Source organism: Suncus etruscus, chromosome 9 (assembly GCF_024139225.1).
Source record: "Suncus etruscus isolate mSunEtr1 chromosome 9, mSunEtr1.pri.cur, whole genome shotgun sequence".
In the NCBI taxonomy this organism is placed as follows: domain Eukaryota; kingdom Metazoa; phylum Chordata; class Mammalia; order Eulipotyphla; family Soricidae; genus Suncus; species Suncus etruscus.
Genome location: NC_064856.1, coordinates 78179785 through 78199922, shown reverse-complemented (window position 1 = coordinate 78199922; position 20138 = coordinate 78179785). Strand labels below are relative to the sequence as shown.

Here is a 20138-nt window from a genome sequence, read left to right as displayed (position 1 = left end):
AACTATTATTATTTATTATATATTATTATTATTTTACTTCACTTATTGTGTAATTGAAGTTTTTAGAAAGTTTGTCCATTTCTTCCAAGTAATCTAAATTGCTGGTATGTAATTGTTTCTATTGGTCATGTAACGTTTTTATTCCCATGACATCATTTATAATGTTCGTTTCATCATAGCCTTTTATATTAGAATCTGTTCTTTTTATTTTATCCTAGGTAGAGTTTGCCGATCTTGTTGGTCTTTTATAAATATCAATTCCAAGTTTTGTTTTTTTTCTATTGTTTTTCTCTCCTATTTAATAATGCTGTAAATACAGTTTTATTTATATACATTGTTCATACAGTTATTTCTATATTTAACTCTTTATTAGAGTCAAATGTAATATAGTATTCAAAGATCATGCATCTGTAACAGATGTAACATCTGTAACAGAGCTCATTTTGTCTTGAATGAATCTTTGTATAATTCTTATTTCTCCTACATATTATTCTTAACAGTTTATATCTAAATAATTTCCAATTTTTGAAAAAAACATCAAAATATCATTGGGAGTAAGATTCAATATAGGGGTTTCACTTTCTTTTTTTTTTTTTTTTTTTGGTTTTTGGCTTTTTTGGGCCACACCCGGCGGTGCTCAGGGGTTACTCCTGGCTGTCTGCTCAGAAATAGCTCCTGGCAGGCACGGGGGACCATATGGGACACCGGGATTCGAACCAACCACCTTTGGTCCTGGATCGGCTGCTTGCAAGGCAAACGCCGCTGTGCTATCTCTCCGGGCCCGGGGTTTCACTTTCTTTAGGAAAAAAAATGTTAATAAAATTCATTTAATGAATATTCTTAGTATTAAACATTGAAATGTTTGATTTTCATTATCTTTACCTGCTATCTAAGTCCATATGATTTCCAGTCATTATTCCTATTTTTATCCTCAGGAATAAGTAAAAACAATTGGTTTGAATAATTATTTTTTTATTTTTTTAGCTACATAAAATAGTGATTTATACGAAGATGGTTATAAGATGGATATACTCACTTTAGCCTTTTTTTAATTTTCAGATGAATAGCTCAGAATTGGTAGCTACCAGAAAACTTCTCCCCATACTCATTTCCTCCACTGAGTCCAATTTGATTTTAATATTCTTAAATGTTTTTGTTAAAGGTTCCCAAAATTACACACAAGATTCCAGATGGTCTGGGCAGTGCAAAGCACAGGGGATAGTTAACTCCCTAGCAAGGATATATTGTAATCTGATAATGCAATTCTATTTAAGCTTAGTTGTTTAAACATCTAGTTCACGTTAAATTTCTGCTCTTATTTTAAATTCCAATGCATATTTTACAGTGATGCCAACTTTAGATTTCTGTAATCTGCACTGGTTAAGTGAATCTTACAATTTTTAAAACTTAATCCTAATTAAAAAATATACTATTAAATAAAAATGTTGTTTTGTTGCTTCAAAGAGATTCAACATGTTTATCTTTAATCTCCCCTTAACTTATTTAAAATTCCATTGCCTTCTATTTTTCTTAATCTTATAATTTATTAAATTATTTGGTGTGTTTACCATCATACTACTTATTAATCACAATGGGATTCACTGTGAATTTGAAGGATGTGAGCGTTCACCTATAGCAAGGTATTAAATGAACCTTGAATAAGTTCTCATATATGAAGCAAAGAGTGTGCAGTTCGAGTACAGAGGGGTCTACTATAAAAATGATAGTTGGGGCCCGAAGAGATAGCACAGTGGCATTTGCCTTGCAAGCAGCCGATCCAGGACCAAAGGTGGTTGGTTCGAATCCCAGTGTCCCATATGGTCCCCCATGCCTGCCAGGAGCTATTTCTGAGCAGACAGCCAGGAGTAACCCCTGAGCACCGCCGGGTGTGGCCCAAAAACAAACAAACAAAAAAAATTTGATAGTTGGAACTAATCACTCTGGTCAAAAACTGGGTGCTGAAATGGGATAAAATGACATGCATGGCACCCGCTCATTAACAATATTAACACCGTGTCAAAAAAAAAAAAAGGAGAGTGAACTGAAATATCTGCCTCAGAGACTGGCAGAGGAGGATTAGTGAGAAGAAAGACGGCATCAGGGAGAGTGAGAGATAAACTGAGGACACTGTTGGCCGGAAATGTGCACTAGTGATGGTTATTGAACATTGTCTGACTATAGCTTAATCATAAACAACTTTATCTGTAGGGAAAAAAATTGTATTAAGAACCAAAGATTTCTGTATTTGGGGTAAAGGCAGTCTCTAGTACCCCAATCTTTTGAAAGCTAAAGTGGTAGCTTGAAATTTTCTACTATGTAATAAGCATTTACTAAAAAAAAAAAAAAAAAAAAAAAAAAGTAAACATATTGTATATCTACCTAATTTCCCACTTAAAATAAAGAGCGCTTAGGGCCAGAGAGCACAGTGGTAGGGTTTTTTTTTTTTTTTGTTTTTTTTTTGTTTTTTTTTTTGTCTGTTTGTTTGTTTTGCCTGGCATACTGTTGATCTAGGATAGATGGTGATTCGAATCCTGGCATCCCATATGGTCCCCTGAACCTGTCAGGAGCTATTTCTGAGTGCAGAGCCTGGAGTCAGTTACCCCCCCCCCCCAAATAAAAAGAGCACTTGAAGAGAGGATACATTTATGGTAGTGTAAATCATTAGAATTCCAAACAAAGAAGCAACTGAAACTAAATCTAGTTAGAGAAATAAACAAACTTGAGAAGGAAGATAGTGTTTTGAGGAATAAGAGCTGTTTTATGGCTCCTGAAAACATCATGAAATCAGGTCCACACACAGATTCTGGAAAGCTTTCTATAACCCAGTGTTCCTTCTCTTCTCACAGACCAGAGTTTCTCCCTGTAACTTTGATTAATTCCACTTTGTTGTTAACTGGATTTTTCTTGTCCCTTAAGGGAAATTGACCATGTAATAGCTTCTGAGTTTACATTGCTTGGTTACAATACAAAATAACAAGCTGCTTCTAAATTCCAAATACTAATATTCAGGGGAAGGATTAAGATTAGGAGAATTTGCTTGGTTCTGATTTGATCATATTTTCTATACAAATTTTAATCAGCCAAAACTGGGGAGTGAAGTGGGAGTGAAGGTGGTGAGGAAGTACAATCCTATGATGTAAGCATGATGGTCTATGATGGTCCATGATGGTTTTATGCTTCTGTATTGGAAGGGCACTTGTAATGTTGAGAAAATAGCAAACTAAACATTAAAATTCTGGGCCATTGGAGATATGCTATACAAATATTATGCTGATATTCTTGGACATGCTTTTATTTTTCTGTAAGTACCAGGAATTGAACCCAGACTTCACACTTGTTCTACCACTGATTCACGTCTCAAAATAGTTTTTCGGTTTTTTTTTTTGGGGGGGGAGGGGTCATACCAAGCAGAGCTTACTCCTGGCTCTGCATTCAGAGATCACTCCTGGAGGACTCAGAAAATTATATAAGGTACTATAAAATAAACTTGGGTTGATCACAAGCATGCAAGCACCCCACTTTCTCATATGAAATCTTTATCATATGGTTTAGATACTCCAGTAGCAAAGCATGGACAACAACCAGTTTATTGATTCAAGATTTCATGCACTCACTCTCTTACCAATTGGGTGAATTCTTTCAAATTCCTTTAAAAATATATCCAGAGTCAAATTTGGTTTTGAATCAAGCAAGTAAAAATACATAAACATAGGGGACAGAATTTAACCTCTCAAAAGAAATCTCAGGAGAACTGAGAATGTTAATGGAACTTGAATGTTAATATCTATATAAATAACTCATATAATTAAAGTTACTTTAGTTAGGAGGTAACTGATTTGGTAAATTTAACATTCTTTTAATTAAATCAATTCATCAAAGTGCATGCTGGATATGTTTTAATAAGTTGCAAAGCAGAAAAGAATAAGAAATTCTCATATATAAAATTTTAAACTTGAATTCACTCTGTGATATCAACAAATACTTTTATTTTTAAATATCAATAGTTCACTTGTTCTCTCAGAAATTCATAGTTTCATTTAAACACCTTGTCTGTACTTTGATAAGTTTTGTGGTAGGTTTATGAGATAAAAAAATCAAAGTTATAGGTTCTTATAGTTCTCTTCCAGAAATCCTAATACATGGCAGTATTGGTCACATTAATAACTAATTATAAATCATTGAAAAGTGCTGCAATGATACTATATAATGGAATTCAGAGTATTTAGAAGAGTCAATAGAAGCAATCACAGTAAGGTTTCAAAATGCGGATATTTCATATCTTCGGTGAAAGTGTTTCATTGTGTATCTTGGATTCATAGCACAATTTTCAGTAGAAGTCACTTTTCTCTCCCTTAATTTTTCCTAAATATACTTCATTCTTGAAAAAAAAACATTCTTGTTTTTTAAATTGATTCCTCAATAAACCAACAAACATTTAATAGTTTAAAACACTTCATGTTCTCAAGATATCAGTCAGTTGTATGCAGAATATGTCATGAGTACACTATTTAGAGTCTCAGAGAGATAAAATAAAGTTGATAGCATCAGCTCTGAGTCTCAGCTATTGAGACTTCATATACTCTTTAATTATTACTGGTTGTTTCATGTAGTTGGAGGATAAATTTCCTCATTTCCTTGCCACATTGCCACTTATCTTCATTTGATTGCCGATGGATATACGCATTTCATGTCACTTGGTCCCTTAAACGGCAATAAAGGCACAGAGAACCCCATTTTTGTGTTGAATACCACAGATTTCCTGGCTACTTCAAGAGATCATACAATCTCACTATCTTAAAGTTCTTTGATTAGTAACATAAATTACATTCATGAAGTCCCCTTTGCCTTTTAACACACACATGGGTATAATATCAAAGAGAAAGTTGTGAAGCAAACATTTTGCCTGTTGCACCTGCCACAAGTCACTTATGCCTGTTGCTAGTTGATTTCTTTTGAATCACTGAAAGTGACATGAGAGGAAATATTAAATTCAAAGGTAATACCTTTATTTTATCTCATTTTAATTATAACACTAATTTACCAAGTTGTTCATAATACTCCAATTACAGACATTAAATATTCAAAAACCAATCACACCATCAGTATGATGTCCCTTTACCAGTGTCCCTAATATTCCACCGAACATAACAACTTCCCTCAATGCAGGCACAAACGAATTTACTTAATATTGTTACAACACTGAAACAAATGGAATTATGAAAACAGGTTAATTTGAAATTATTGTGATAGTTCTCCTTGGTGCTAGTAAAGTCAATGTCTAAGGTTTTACTGGGCTGTAGTTGGTGCTAGTTGAGTCTTCTGTGTTAGTGTGTAGGCTCACCAAAGTTAGTAGATTATTGTGTAACTTCCCCATCAAATTTCCTATGACACTAAAAGAATTACATTACCATAAGATATTGAATGGGCCCGGAGAGATAGCACAGCGGCGTTTGCCTTGCAAGCAACCGATCCAGGACCAAAGGTGGTTGGTACGAATCCCGGTGTCCCATATGGTCCCCTGTGCCTGCCAGGAGCTATTTCTGAGCAAATAGCCAGGAGTAACCCCTCAGCAACGCCGGGTGTGGCCCAAAAAACAAAACAAACAAACAAAAAAAAGGTATTGAAGTGTCATGCAGTTGCTTAGTCCAGGATTTATTGACCTAGAACAAATATGATGGCATGGAAATTTGATAAGGTCAAGTCTTGGAAGCTGGGCCATTTATGTTGGAGATTGCATAGGGGTTGTTCAGCTACTATAGCTCATAAAGAAATTAATCTGCCCCCTTCAGAGAATGTCAAAGGCAATGCTTTTAAAAATAAAGATAAACAAATGCATTTCATCTTAATTTTTTTATTTTATTTTTTTTATTTATTTTATTTAAATTCAAATCTTCCATTACATCTTAGGGTTAATAGTGAAGGTAGAGCTGGTTAAAATTAACTGAAAAATTTACCTTAAGTCAGGCACATACGATTCATATAACCCTTATAATATTCATATAAAATAACTATAAATGACAAAATGCAAAATGTTTAAATGGCCTGATAAAGTTTGTACAGCCTATGATAGAGAAACCTGATCTTTAAACCCAAGGCTATGTGTCTTGAGAATCAAAGTTTATGACCCTATATAGTATTGTCTTCCTAATAGCCAGAGGGAAACTTTCTTTTATATAAAAATACGTAGAAAATAAACAAAGACAGGAGGCAAAATTATAGGACACACAGCCACAAACATACTATTCCATAGAATCACCATTCTATTTAGTAATATATTTCATTTATTGAAAAGTAACCTGAAAATCAGATTAATTAATGTTAGTGGCAATGCCAGAGAGTCACATGTAATTCAAAAGTTGGTAGTTTTTTGGTCTATTAACTTGTGCTATTCACTAGTCTGCCTATTAGGAGAAGGGAATGTAAAGATGAGAAGGACTATTTTGGGGTCAAAAAACAATAGGACATTGCGTTTCCTAGTCAGAGTTCCTAGACTGATTTTCCTACACAAAATCTGAACTTTAGAACCTTTTTGTCATGGAAGAGAAATTTTCTCCAACCTCCTCTTTATGCCTTTATATAAATATGGCCAAACAATTTTTATCAGGTAGAGTAGAAAGAAACTTTACTTTTCAATTATTTCAAAATATTCAATATTATATTTTAATAAAAATTTATATAAAGAAGGCTGATGTCTTTCCTTCAACAAGTACTTATTCTCTATGCTATGTTAGGCTGTTCTGGCACCTTGAGCATTGCAATAAATAAATAAAGACAAAGTTTTACTTGTTCATTTTTGCAAAAATTTTGAAATTTAGTGGGGCAAGGAAAAATAAGTGAGTATATTTACATATACAAAACACAGCAAAACTATAAGACTACACAAAAAATACCTCGCTTACATGTCATACCTTGTGACATGAAAGATGTTGTAACATAAAAGCAAGGTTATTAAGAACAATCAGCAAAAAAATTAAATAGGAAGTAAGGCAATATTATACTTGAGCAACAACTAGAGATACAAAGGTTAAAAAGCACTTGGAAACATAAAATTACATGTGGGGAGAACATGTGCAGAACCTTAGGTGAAAAATAGCTTTTTATTTTGAAGAAGAAAAATTCAGTAGTATACCAAAGGGTAATGAGAAAAGAAAATAAATAATACATGGTAGAAAAAATTCAAGGTAGAAATAATTCAAATTATAGGAGGTGCTATGAGCCATGATATTTATCATTTCAATCAAGTATCAATGGTCCCTTCTCCTAGAAATGATAAAATAAGGTTCAGGAAGACCATGAAGTCAGCATTACTATCAAAAACAACAACAAAATAGCAACAGATGGAACATAAAATACATTATTTTAATAGAAGTTTTTGTTTGTTTTTGGGCCCACACCCGGTAACACTCAGGGGTTACTCCTGGCTATGTGCTCAAAAATCACTCCTGGCTATGTTCTCAGAAATCGCTCCTGGTTTGGGGGACCATATGGGATGCCAGGGGATCTAACTGTGGTCCATCCTAGGCTAGTGCCAGCAAGGCAGACTCCTTACTGCTCCGCACCACTGCGGATAAAAAAAATAAATCAATAATAGTGGAAGTTGGATTACAAATATAATTGGGTTACAAATACAATTACTAATATAGACGAATAAGCAATTAGAACAAAAGTAGGTGGTATTGAATAAAGAATCGAAGTATCAAAGTAAACTAAAAGCTTTAATTTACATATAGAAATAAATAGTGTTAATGTGTCTGTATTTTTAGTGATCTAGTGATTTTTAGTGCATTAGGGAATAATGGCATCCCAAGATTATTGAATCCCTAGTGCTTCTGTCTTGATCTCAACTACAAAATAAGCCAGAATTCCTTGAAGAAATGACTGAAGACAGGGATGGGATAAAATACATGAGCCTGACCATTGTTGGTAAAAAAAAAATAAATAAATAAATAAATAAAATAAAATAAAATAGAATAAAATAAAATAAAATAAATGCTCAATGATGAGGCATGTGAAAAGAACTAAAATTCAAAACTAAAATTAAATGAAAAAAACTAAATGAAAAAGGAATAATAGTTTGCAATAAATATAGGAATAATTAGGCCAGGGGAAAAATTTTTTGTTGTTGTTTTTGGGTCACACCCAGCAGCACTCAGGGGTTACTCCTGGCTTTAGGCTCAGAAATCACTCCTGGCAGGCACGGGGGACCAAATGGGATGCCAGGATTTGAACCACCGTCCTTCTTCTTGCAAGACAAACACACCACTTCCATGCTATCTCTCAGGTCTCAGGAAAAATTTTTAATGGGTACTAAAGTTACAGGGTAAATGTGAGTGATAGAAGGCAGATTTTTTTGTAGTTTCAAAGTACTTCCCTACAAAATACCTGCTAATTTACAAAAAAAAATTAGAGACACCTGGTAGTTTGAGCTTGATCAAGTCATCAAGGTTGATAACATTAATAAGACAACATGTGTAATTTGATAGAATGAATAATGTGGTAGTCTGATTAACATACATAATCAGGGTGTAGTCCTTAGAAAACATTGGACTAAGACAAATTAAAAGTTATTTCACAACAAATAACCTGATCTATTTTAAATAATGCAATGTCCAAAAAGCTAAATGAGCAGAGAAGTCTTTTATAGTGACGAGATACCTGCAACTTATTAGGTGGTAGTGAAGACTTACACATACTTAGGTGAAAACTAAATCCCTAAAATTCTATAATATTATAAACTAATGATAAGTCAAACATTAAAAAAAATAAAGGTTACAAGAGGTTAGTTGCAAGAGGAAGAAATCTTATCATTCTGCTTAAAGCTGTGATAAAGACAAAAGGAGATGAGAGAAAAAATAATTCCAAGTAAAGGCCCCATTTTCAAAAGTGTAATATTCTGAATTTACTGAAGTGGGTGTCTTTACTTAAAGCATAGAAAACTGGTAGATGCAACCAGAGATGAACTGAGGCCCAATTTTTAGTGGCTGCTTTTTGCTGCCTTAATTTATATAGAAGTATTAGGACATGTAGGTTAAGGAATTGAGGAGATGGGATATTAGTTATGGTCATCAGAAATAGACACCAAAACAGGATTAAGTGTGCATTTTATTTATTAAGTAAACACGTATGAAAAGAAATGAGGAAGTTGAAGTAAGGAAGAGCTATTGAATGTCTAATAAAGAGGTAAGGAAAGTGAGTGGAATTTTTGCTAAGTGAATTCCTGAGCCAAAGATAACCAAGAAAATAGTTTCTTGACTCCAAGAAAGGGGTCACCTTAATAACCCCAGCACACAGAATTATGGGTAGAAATCATGCAATAGTGAGCAGGACTTATATGATTAAATCAGGGATAACTTCCAATTGAGGTGGCTTGAACTCTCATTTGATTTACGTTTGTCTAGTGAGAAGCAAAGTACTTTCTTCTGGTCATGACATTTTAGTTTTGAATGATTTCACGAATATAATTAGCAGAAGAGTTAAAGGATATTCCAAAAAAGGTGTGAAGAATATTTGACAGTTCACCTGTATTTTTTTTAAAGAAAATTAAATTATCCCTTACTTTTTTAGTACATGGGATTCTGGCATTTTAGAATCCAGCTCTGACCATATATATCAACCTATAGTCACATTTTGGATACCCTACCAAGCTGCTTTGGTTTCTTAATTTGTTTTCCATCTTTGGTCTATCTATATGAAATGTGAGTAAAATGTGGTGATGGGGATTGTAATTTAAAAATCAACCAGTTATTTTTTTCTCTACAATTATTTTGATTTAAAATGGTAGCATAGCTGTATATTAAACAGAAGTTGGTTAATAATTGCAAAAGCTTTTGCTGACAATCAGAAAAATGACTTTTATTAGTATCAGGCAGAAAATTTTGTTTTCTAAGTACTGGTTTAGTTTTGTGAGGGAAAGATGGCTTTGAGAAAGAGCAATAGAGATCATCCTCCATTTTGTAAATGTTAGAAACAATTTAAACCAACTGAGCCTATTAGTTCTCAAACAGAACCTTTTTTTAAACAAAAAATCTGATTCTATAATACAATGTCAAGTTGTTGTGACCTATTCTTAATGTCAGATTTCCTTAACTTTATGAAAGAAAGTGGTCTTTCTAGACTTATTTTCATAAGCAAGTGCCTGAACATTTCTCTAAATTGCTTAAGAAACAACTATAAAACATGATTTAAGTTTTTTCATGCAATTGTCAGTGAGTAATGCAATTAACATTGTAATATTGTAGCCAATATTAAAATTTCTTATTACGCTTATTAACTGCTAGATTTTTATTTTACCTCCATGGTGAAACTTTCAAGATACTCTTGCTTTAAATACTTAACAATATGCCATTTACTCAAAGAAAAAAGTGTTTGTTTCAAATAACTACACACACACACACACACACTCACACACACACACACACACACACACACACACACACACACACACACACCAGAAGGCTGGCGCCATTGTATATTCGTTAGGATTTTTGCCTTGCAAACATTTAGGTTCAATATCAAGTATCCTATATGGTCCCCCAAACACACCAGGAATATATTCCGAGTACAGAGTAAGGAATAGCTTCTGGACACTGCCTAGTGTAGCACTTATAAAAAAAAAAGAAATATATGCTCCCTGCCCCATACAACAGAGTACTTCACTGGTAAAAAGAGAATGGTGCTCAGAAGAATTTCAACACTTAATTTCAATAAGAAGATAATTGCTATTCCACAAAATGAAATGCATATAAGAAATAGCTTGTCATTAAAGATTCATCTGTAAAGTAGCGACTACATTATGAGCTATAATTTTGACATGTGCTCTCCAAGAATATTCAATATTCAATAAAAAACAGGTTTTGTATGTGAGGTAATGGGAATAAGATATAAACATTGTCCCCTTTAAAATGTTAACAATCTGCTTTAAGTAACTTTCCTTATAAATGTCATTTATGATTATTTGTTCTTGGTCAGAAAAGCATGATTTACTTGGAAAATACTTCCAACATTTTACTCTGATCTGAAGGGCGACCCTAATATCATGAGCCAAAGCAATTTTAGAAAGGATATTAGTGTGAGCTTGTTTAGGTTTGGATGTGGGTGCAAAAATCTCTTCTGTTTATTTAAAATCTGTTTTGTAGCTGCATTAAATCTATTGAACCTTTAGAGGAAAGGTATGACACTTGTGGTCAAAGTATTTGCATTTAACTGAATTCAGGTATTATAGTGTGCATCTTCTTCCATTGTTAATGCAATTAGAAAGAGAAATATTTTATCATTTATTCCAAGCTGGAAATTATGGAAAAATAATTTAAAAAGATTTAATCTGGTGCTCGCTCCAGCTGCACATATAATAAAATTGGAACCATACAGAGAAGATTAGCATGGCCCCTGCGCAAGGATGACACACAAACGCATGAAGTGTTCCATATTTTTAACATAATAAAAAATACAACCCCATCAAAATATGGGAAGAGAAATGAACAGACACTTCCTCAAAGAAATACAAATGACCAAAAGACATATGAAAAAATAACTACTCATCAGGAAAATGAAAATCAAAACAATGAGATATCCATCTCATGTCAGACAGACTGGTACACATCAAAAAGAACAAGAACAGTCTAGAGTCCGGGTGGTGGCACTAGAGGTAAGGTGCCTGCCTTCCCTGCGCTAGCCTTGGACGGACCGTGGTTCGATCCCCCAGTATCCCATATGTTCCCCCAAGCCAGGAGCAACTTCTGAGTGCATAGTCAGGAGTAACCCCTGAGCATTACCGGGTGTGGCCCAAAAACCAAAAAAAAGCAAAAAACATAAACAAACAAACAAACAAAACAATCAGTGCTGTCAGAGATGTGGGGAGAAAGGAACTCTCATTCATTGCTGGTGGGAATTCCATCTAGTCCAGCCTTTATGAAAAACAATATAAAGATTCCTCAAAGAACTGGAAATTGAGCTACCATATGATCCAGCTATACCACTCCTATGGATATACCCTAAGAACACAAAAATACAGCACAAAAAATGCCTCTGCAAACCTATATTCATTGCAGCACTATTTACAATAGCCAGACTCTAGAAACAACCCAGATCCCTTCAACAGATGAATGACTAAAGAAATTGTGGTACATATAAACAATGGAATACTATGCAGCCATCAGGAGAGATGAAATCATGAAAATTTTCCTACACATGGATGGACAAGGAAACTATTATGCTGAGTGAAATAAGTCAGGGGGAGAGATATAGACACAGAATAGACTCACTCTATGGGTTTTAAGAAAAATAAAATACATTGTAATAATACACAGAGTCAATAGAGGTGATGGCTGGAAGGACCGGCCCACGATATGAAGCTTACTACAAAGATTGGTGACTGAAATTAGAGAAATAGCTATCATGACAATGGCAGTGAGTAAGAGAAATAGAATGCCTGACTCAAATAGAGGTAGGAGGTGGGGAAGAGGGTAAAATGGTGATTGGTAGTGGGAAGGTTGCACTGGTAAAGGGGGATGTTCTTTTTAATAACTGAATTCCAACTCAAACACTATGTATATGTACCACAGCATTAATTTACCTTTTTGACTACTCTTAGAGTTGCTCCTCAAGTTTTAAAATACAATTTGAGGACCAAAGTGATAGCACGGAGGGTAGAGTGTTTTCCTTGCACATGGCCAACCCAGGTTTGATCTCCAGCATTTCATATGGTCTCCCAAGTCCAAGAGTTTTTTTTTAACAATTTCTTTATCTAAACATAATACTTACAAATGTTCGTAATTGGGTTTCAGTCATAAAATGCACATCTCCCTTCACCAGTGCAACTTTTCCACCACCAATGTACCCCATTTAACTATTCCCCCATCCCCTGACTGATTTCAAGACAGGCATTGCATTTATCTCTCTAGCATTGTTATGATAGTTAGTGTAGTTATTTCTCTAACTGCACTTAACACTCTTTGTGGTAAGCCCCATATCATAGGCTGGTCCTTCTGGCCCTCATCTCCATTGTCTCTGGTTATTATTATTATACATCTCTTATTTCTTAAATCTTACAAATGAATGAGATTATTCTGTGTTTCTCTCTTTCCCTTTGATTTATTTTACTCAGAATAAGAGTCTCCACATCCATTTATGAATAGGAAAATTTCATAACTTCACTTTTCCTAATAGCCATGTAGTATTCCATTGTGTATATGTACCACATTTCTTTAGTCACTCATCTGTTGTAAGGCCTCTGAGTGTTTCCAGATTTTTGCTACTGTAAATAGAGCTGATATGAAACGAGTAGAGCAGAGGGCATTACTGAATTGTTTTTGTGGTCATATGGTATAGGCCTATGAGTGATATTGCTGGATCATATGGGAGCTCAATATCGAGATTTTTATTTTCTTTTTGGGCCACACCCAGTGACACTCGGGGGTTACTCCTGGCTATGTGCTTAGATCACTCCTGGCTTGGGGGACCATATGGGATGTCCATCCTAGGTTAGCATGTGCAAGGCAAATGCCCTACTGCTTGCACCACCACTCCGGCCTTAATAACAAGTTTTTAAAAAGAATATCCATATTGTTTTCTAGAAAGAATAGTTTAGATGGCATTCCCGCAAGCAGTAAATAAAAGTTCCCTCCTCCCCATATCCATGCCAGCAGTGGTTGTTCTTATTTTTTGTGATGTGTGCCAGTATCTGTGGCATGAGATGATATCTCAATTTAGTTTTGATTTGCATCTACTTGATGATTAATGATGTGGAGCATTTTTCATGAGCCCGTAGGCCATCTGTATTTATTCTTTGAGAAAAAGTATGTTCATTTCTTCTCCCCATTTTTAATGGGGTTACATGTATTTTCTTGTTAATTTCTGTCAGTACTTTATATATCTTAGATATTAGCCCCTTATCTGATGAATATTGAGTGAATAGTTTTTTCCATTCTGTATGTGAATTCTGTATATGACATTTATACCCTATTAGTGTATCCTTTGAAGAGCAGAAATTTCTCAGTTTAATAATATCCCATTTGTTTATCTCTGTTTCCACTTGTCTGGACAGTAGTGTTTCATCCTTAAAGATGTCTTTAGTCGCAATGTCATGGAGAATTTTGCCTACATTTTTTCCTATAAACCTTATAGTTTTAGGTTTGATATCCAGGTCTTTAATCTATCTTGATTTGACCTTTGAGCATGGTATTAGATAAAAATCTGAGTTTGCTTTTTTTGCATGAGGCTGACCAATTGTCTCATCATTACTTGTTGAAGAGGCTTTCCTTACTCCATTTTGTATTTCTTGCCACTTTGTCAAAGATTAATTGATTGGATGTCTGGGAGTCATTCTCTGAATACTCAAGTATATTCCATTGATCTTAGGGTTTGTCCTTATTCCAGTACTATGCCTTTTTGTTGTTGTTGTTGTTGTTGTCTTTTTCTTTTTGGGTCACACCTGGCAGCGCTCAAGAGTTGCTCTGGATCTGTGCTCAGAAATTGCTCCTGGCAAGCTCAAGGACCATATGGGATTCCCTGGATTCAAATCACAGTCCTTCTGCATGCAAGGCAAACACCCTACCTCCATGCTATCTCTCTGGCCCTATGCCTTTTTTTTTATTTATGATTATTGCTTTGTAGTATAATTTAAAGTTGGGGAAAGTCATGCCTCCTATGTTTATTCCCCCTACAGGTTTCTTTAGCTATTCTTGGGAGTTTATTGTTCCAAATAAATTTCAAGTATGTTTGATCCACTTCTTTGAAGAATGTCATGAGTATCCTTAGAGGGATTGTATTAGATCTATGCAAGGCTTTGGAGAATATTGCCATTTTAATAATGTTGATTCTCCCAATCTATGAACAGAGTATATGTCTCCATTTACTTGTGTCCTCTTTTATTTCTTGAAGCGGTATTTTTTAGTTTACTTTATATAGGTCCTTCACTTAAGTTTACTTCAAGGTATTTTAATTTCTGTGGTGCTATTATGAATGGGATTTGTTTTTAAATGTCTTTTTTTCTCTATCATTATTTGTGTTGAAGAAGTCCATTGATTATTATGCATTAATTTTGTAGCCTGCCACTTTGCTATATGAACCTATTGTTTCTATGAGCTTTTTGATAGTCTTTAGGATTTTCTACGTATAGTGTCATGTCATCTGCAAACAGCGAGTGCTTGACTTCTTTCTTTCCTATATGGATGCCCTTGATATTTATCTTGCCTAACTGCTATGACAAGTACTTCTAATACTATGTTAAATAGGAGTAGCAAGATGGGGCAGCCTTGCCTTGTGCCAGATCTTAGGGGAAAGGCTTTCATTTTTCTTCATTGAGTATAATATTTGCCATTGGCTTGTGGTAAATGGACTTGACTACATTGAGAAAAGTTCCTTCCATTGCCATCTTGTTGAGAGTTTTTTTTTTTATCATGAATGGGTATTGAACCTTATCAAATGCTATGCGGTTTTTTGTTTTTTGTTTTTTTGTTTGTTTGTTTTGTTTTTGTTTTTTTTGATGTGGTGTATTACATTGATTGACCCGCGTATGTTGAACCATCCTTGCATTTCTGGCATGAATTCTTCTTGGTCATGGTGTATGACTTTCTTGATGAGGAATTGGATCCTATTTTCTAGAATTTTGTTGAGGATCTTTGCGTCTGTGTTCATCATGGATATTGGTATTTCTTTTTTGTGTGGCGTCTCTGCTGTTGTTTTCATAAAAGCTACTTGGGAATGTTTCAGTTTCTTCGATTTCCTGGAAAATCCTGAAAAGTATAGGCAGTAGGTCCTCTTGAAATGTTTGAAAGACTTTGTTAGTGAATGCATCTGGTCCTGGGCTATTGTTTTTTCAGAAGATTTTTGATTACTATTTTAATTTCCTCAACAGTGATGGTCTGTTTAGATATGCTAGATCATCCTGATTAAACTATGGAAGATTATAAGAGTTTATCCTTTTCTTCCAGGTTCTCATGTTTTGTGGCATTGAGTTTTTACAAAGTAATTTCTGACTACCCTTAGTATCTATAGTATCTGTATCTGTATCTGTATCTGTAGTATTAGTAGTATCTGTAGTAATTTCCCATTTGGGAGGAGGGGGTCACACCCGGCAGCACTCAGGGGTTACTTCTGACTCTGCACTCAGAAATCGCTCCTGGCATGCACAGGGACCATATGGGATGCCAAGATTCAAACAACAATCCATCCTGGGTTGGCTGCATGCAAGGCAAATGCCTTACTATTGTGCTTCCTATCTTTTTGCCCCTTCATTTTTATTTATAATTAATTTGATTAATTTCTTTCTCTCTCCTTTTCTTTGTGAGTTTTGCTAGTGGTTTAATGACCTTGTTTGTTTTCAAAGAATCAACTCTTACTTTCATTGATCTTTTGCCTTGTTATTTTGATTTCCTATTCATTGATTTCTGCTCTAAGCTTTATTATATTTTTCTATCTGTCATTTTTGGGTTCATTTTATTGATCACTTTCCAATTTTAAAAACTAAGTTATTACATTTTTTATATAGGCCTTTTCTTCCTTTCTTATGAATGCTTGCAAAGCAATAAATTATCTTCTTAGTACTGCTTTTGCTGTGTCCCATAGATTCTGATAATTTGTGTCTTTGCTTTCGTTTCTAGAAATCTATTGATTTCCTCATTCATTTCATCTCTGACCCACTAATTCTTTGCTACTGAGCTGTTTAATTTTCAGATGTTAAATTTTTTCTTCTGTATCTGCTTTTATTCATTTCTAATTTTAGTGTATTATTATCTAAGAAGGTATTATGTATAATTTCTATCTACTTTATTTTATGTAGGTATGTTTATTGCCTAGCATGTTGTCTATTTTGGAGAATGACCCATGTACTCTGGAGAAAAATGTGTATCCAGTTTTCTGGGGATGGAGAGCCCTATATAAATCTACTAGGACAATTTCTTCCATCCTCCTTTCAGTACTAGTGTATTCTCGTTAGGTTTCAGTCTGGGTGACCTATCAAGTGGAGACAAGGCAGTGTTGAATTCTCCCACTATTATTGTGCTGTTATTGATATCTTCCTTCAAGTTTGCCAGAAGTTTTTTTTTAATATTTTGTTGACTCCTTATGTGGTGCATGATATTTTTCCTATTGTATATATCCCTTAAAAAACAATGATGAGATACCACCTCACACCACAGAGAATGGCACACATCACAAAGAATAAGAATAAACAGTGTTGGCAGGGATGTGGAGAGAAAGGAACTCTTATCCACTGCTGGTGGGAATGCCGTCTAGTTCAACCTTTATGGAAAGCGATATGGAGATTCCTCCAAAAACTGGAAATCGAGCTCCCATACGAGCCAGCTATACACTCCTAGGAATATACCCTAGGAACACAAAAATACAATACAAAAACCCCTTTTTTACACCTATATTCATTGCAGCACTATTTACCATAGCAAGACTCTGGAAACAGCCAAGATGCCCTTCAATAGACAAATGGCTAAAGAAACTGTGGACCATATACACAATGGAATATTATGCAGCTGTCAGGAGAGATGAAGTCATGAAATTTTCCTATACATGGATGTACATGGAATCTATTATGCTGAGTGAAATAAGTCAGAGAGAGAAAAATGCAGAATGGTCTCACTCATCTATGGGTTTTAAGAAAAATGAAAGACATTCTTGCAATAATAATTTTCAGACACAAAAGAGAAAAGAGCTGGAAGTTCCACAGGAAGCTCACCACAAAGAGTGATGAGTTTAGTTAGAGAAATAACTACATTTTGAACTGTCCTAATAATGAGAATGTATGAGGGAAATGGAAAGCCTGTCTAGAGTACAGGCGGGGGTTGGGTGGGGAGGAGGGAGACTTGGGACATTGGTGATGGGAATGTTGCACTGGTGATGGGTGGTGTTCTTTACATGACTGAAACTCAAACACAATCATATATATATAATATATTATATATAGATAATAATATATAACATATAATATATATATAAAAAGAAATGTCCATCTCTGTCTCTTATAACTTTTTTTAAGTTTAAAGTCTGTGTCATTTGAAATTACTTTGACCATTCCATCCTTTTTAAGGGAATTGTTTGCTTGAATGATTGTCCTCCAACCTAAAGTTTGAGTCTGTGTTGTTCTATTAAAAATTTTTCTTGTAGGCAGAAAAACATTGGATTCAGCTTTTTGATTCATTTTGCCACTCTCTCTTAAACTGGTACTTTTAGTCCATTGACATTGAAAGAGATGATGGTCATGGAATTTAGTGTCATCCTTCAGTAGAAGTTTGGTGTGTTTTGTGATCTGTCTTATCTTAAAGTAGTTCTTTCAGTTCATTCTTTAAGGCTGATTTTGAGTCTGTAAGTTTTTAAGCCGTTGTTTATCCATGATGCTGTGTATTCTTCCTTCAAACCTGAATTTGCCTGGCTGGATGGGACTTTTCGTGATGAATTAATTTCTTTGACTTTTGTCACTATATCCCACTACTGCATTCAGGCCTTAGGCCCTAGGGTTTCTTGTGACAAGTCTGTTGTAAATCTTAGGTATGTTCCTTTGAATGTAATTTCTCTTTTTGATCTTGCTGCTGTCAGTATTCTATCCCTATCTATGGGGTTTATCATTGTGACTAGGATGTGTCTTGGGGTGCTTTTCTTTGGATTCCTTTTGGCTGGTATTCTTTGGGCATGTAAGAATTGGTTGCATGCACTCTTTAGCTCTGGGAGTTCCTCTGCAATAATGCCCTTGATTCTTGATACTTCATGGGGATTTCCTTCCTGTGTCTCTAGAACTCCAATGATTCTCATGTTGTTTCTGTTGAGTTTATCAAAGACTTCTATTTTCATCTATTCCCATTTTTCCAGAACTTTTCATATTGTGTGATGGTTTGTTTTAAGGCTTTTTTCCAACTTCTTCTGTTGTATGGAGTTGATATGCATCTCATCTTCCAGCTGTCTTCCAGCTGTCATTTCATCTGTCTTCAGCTGCTGTTACACTGTTGGATAGGCTTTCCAGTGAGGTTTTATTTCATCTCCCAAGTTTTTCAGCCCTTTTATTTTAGTTTGAAGTTTTCTTATATCTATTCTCAGATCTTCTTGATTTTTATTTGTGGCATGTTTAGCTCATTCCATGCTTTCTTTGAATTTATGAACATCTTCCATATTTTTTCTTTAAAGTCCTTATCTAAGAGGCCAAATAGGTTGTTAGAACTTTTTGGTTCTGTTTCTGTCTTTGTTCTAGGAGCATGGTGGAGGCCTGCATTGTTTTCCCATTTCGTGGGTGTAGTATGATGTTTTTTATGTCATGTGTTGGTGTCTAGGAGTAATTTCTGAGTGCAGAGCCTAAGTATCCTCTGAATGCTTTTGGGTGTACCCCCCCACCAAAGACCCCTAGTTCTAGGATTTAATGATAAAGAAAGTTTGCTATTTTAGATCTATAATGGGATGGTCATTTCTGCCTATGAATATAAGTCTTAATGATAATGTGAATTCATGAAAAGCATGTCAGAAATAAGTGTACAAGTTTAAGAATATTATCCATGCATTACAAGGAAAGGTTTTGCAGGTTTTATTTTTTGTTTGTTTTTATTTGGTGGTCACACCCACCAGCACTTAGGGGATACTCTTGACTTTGCACTCAGAAATTGTTCCTGGCAGGCTCGGGGGACCATATGGGATGCCGGGATTCGAACCACCATCAGTCCTGATCGGCTGCATGCAAGGTAAACACACTATCACTGTGCTCTCTCTCTGGCTCTGGTTTTGCAGTTTTATGTCCTAGAAAATGAGAAGATTCATTCAATACAAATTCTTGTACTTCCCATGCTAAAAGAATGCTATAAATCTAACTCTTCTTGAAATAAAATGAATCTTTTAATTTTTGTGCTTTCATTGTATTTGAACCTATTAAAATGTTAATTAATTACATTTTGTTTTTTTAGAATTTACAGATATGTCTCAGTTTATGACATGGCTCATCAAGAATACAGATATATACTTTAACTTCTACTCTTACACTCCTACCACCCAACAAATAGTCATTCTATATTGCTTTGTGAAATAATGAGGTAATGGTTATTGCCGTGTACTTATTCAACTCAGAATAAAATATATGAAACAGACAACTTTAAAGATTAAAATTTAATAAAATATAAAAATACTAGAGCTACAGTCATATTCAAGCAGACCAA

The 20138-nt window shown here is 34.6% G+C and overlaps 1 non-coding gene across 1 annotated transcript; it reads left to right on the top strand.

Annotated features, from left to right (window-relative positions):
* The first annotated feature begins 11323 nt into the window (after nt 1–11323).
* Nucleotides 11324–11430, top strand: LOC126019706 (U6 spliceosomal RNA). Its single transcript, XR_007499334.1, has one exon. It is a non-coding gene; the product is annotated as a U6 spliceosomal RNA (small nuclear RNA).
* Nucleotides 11431–20138: the final 8708 nt, after the last annotated feature.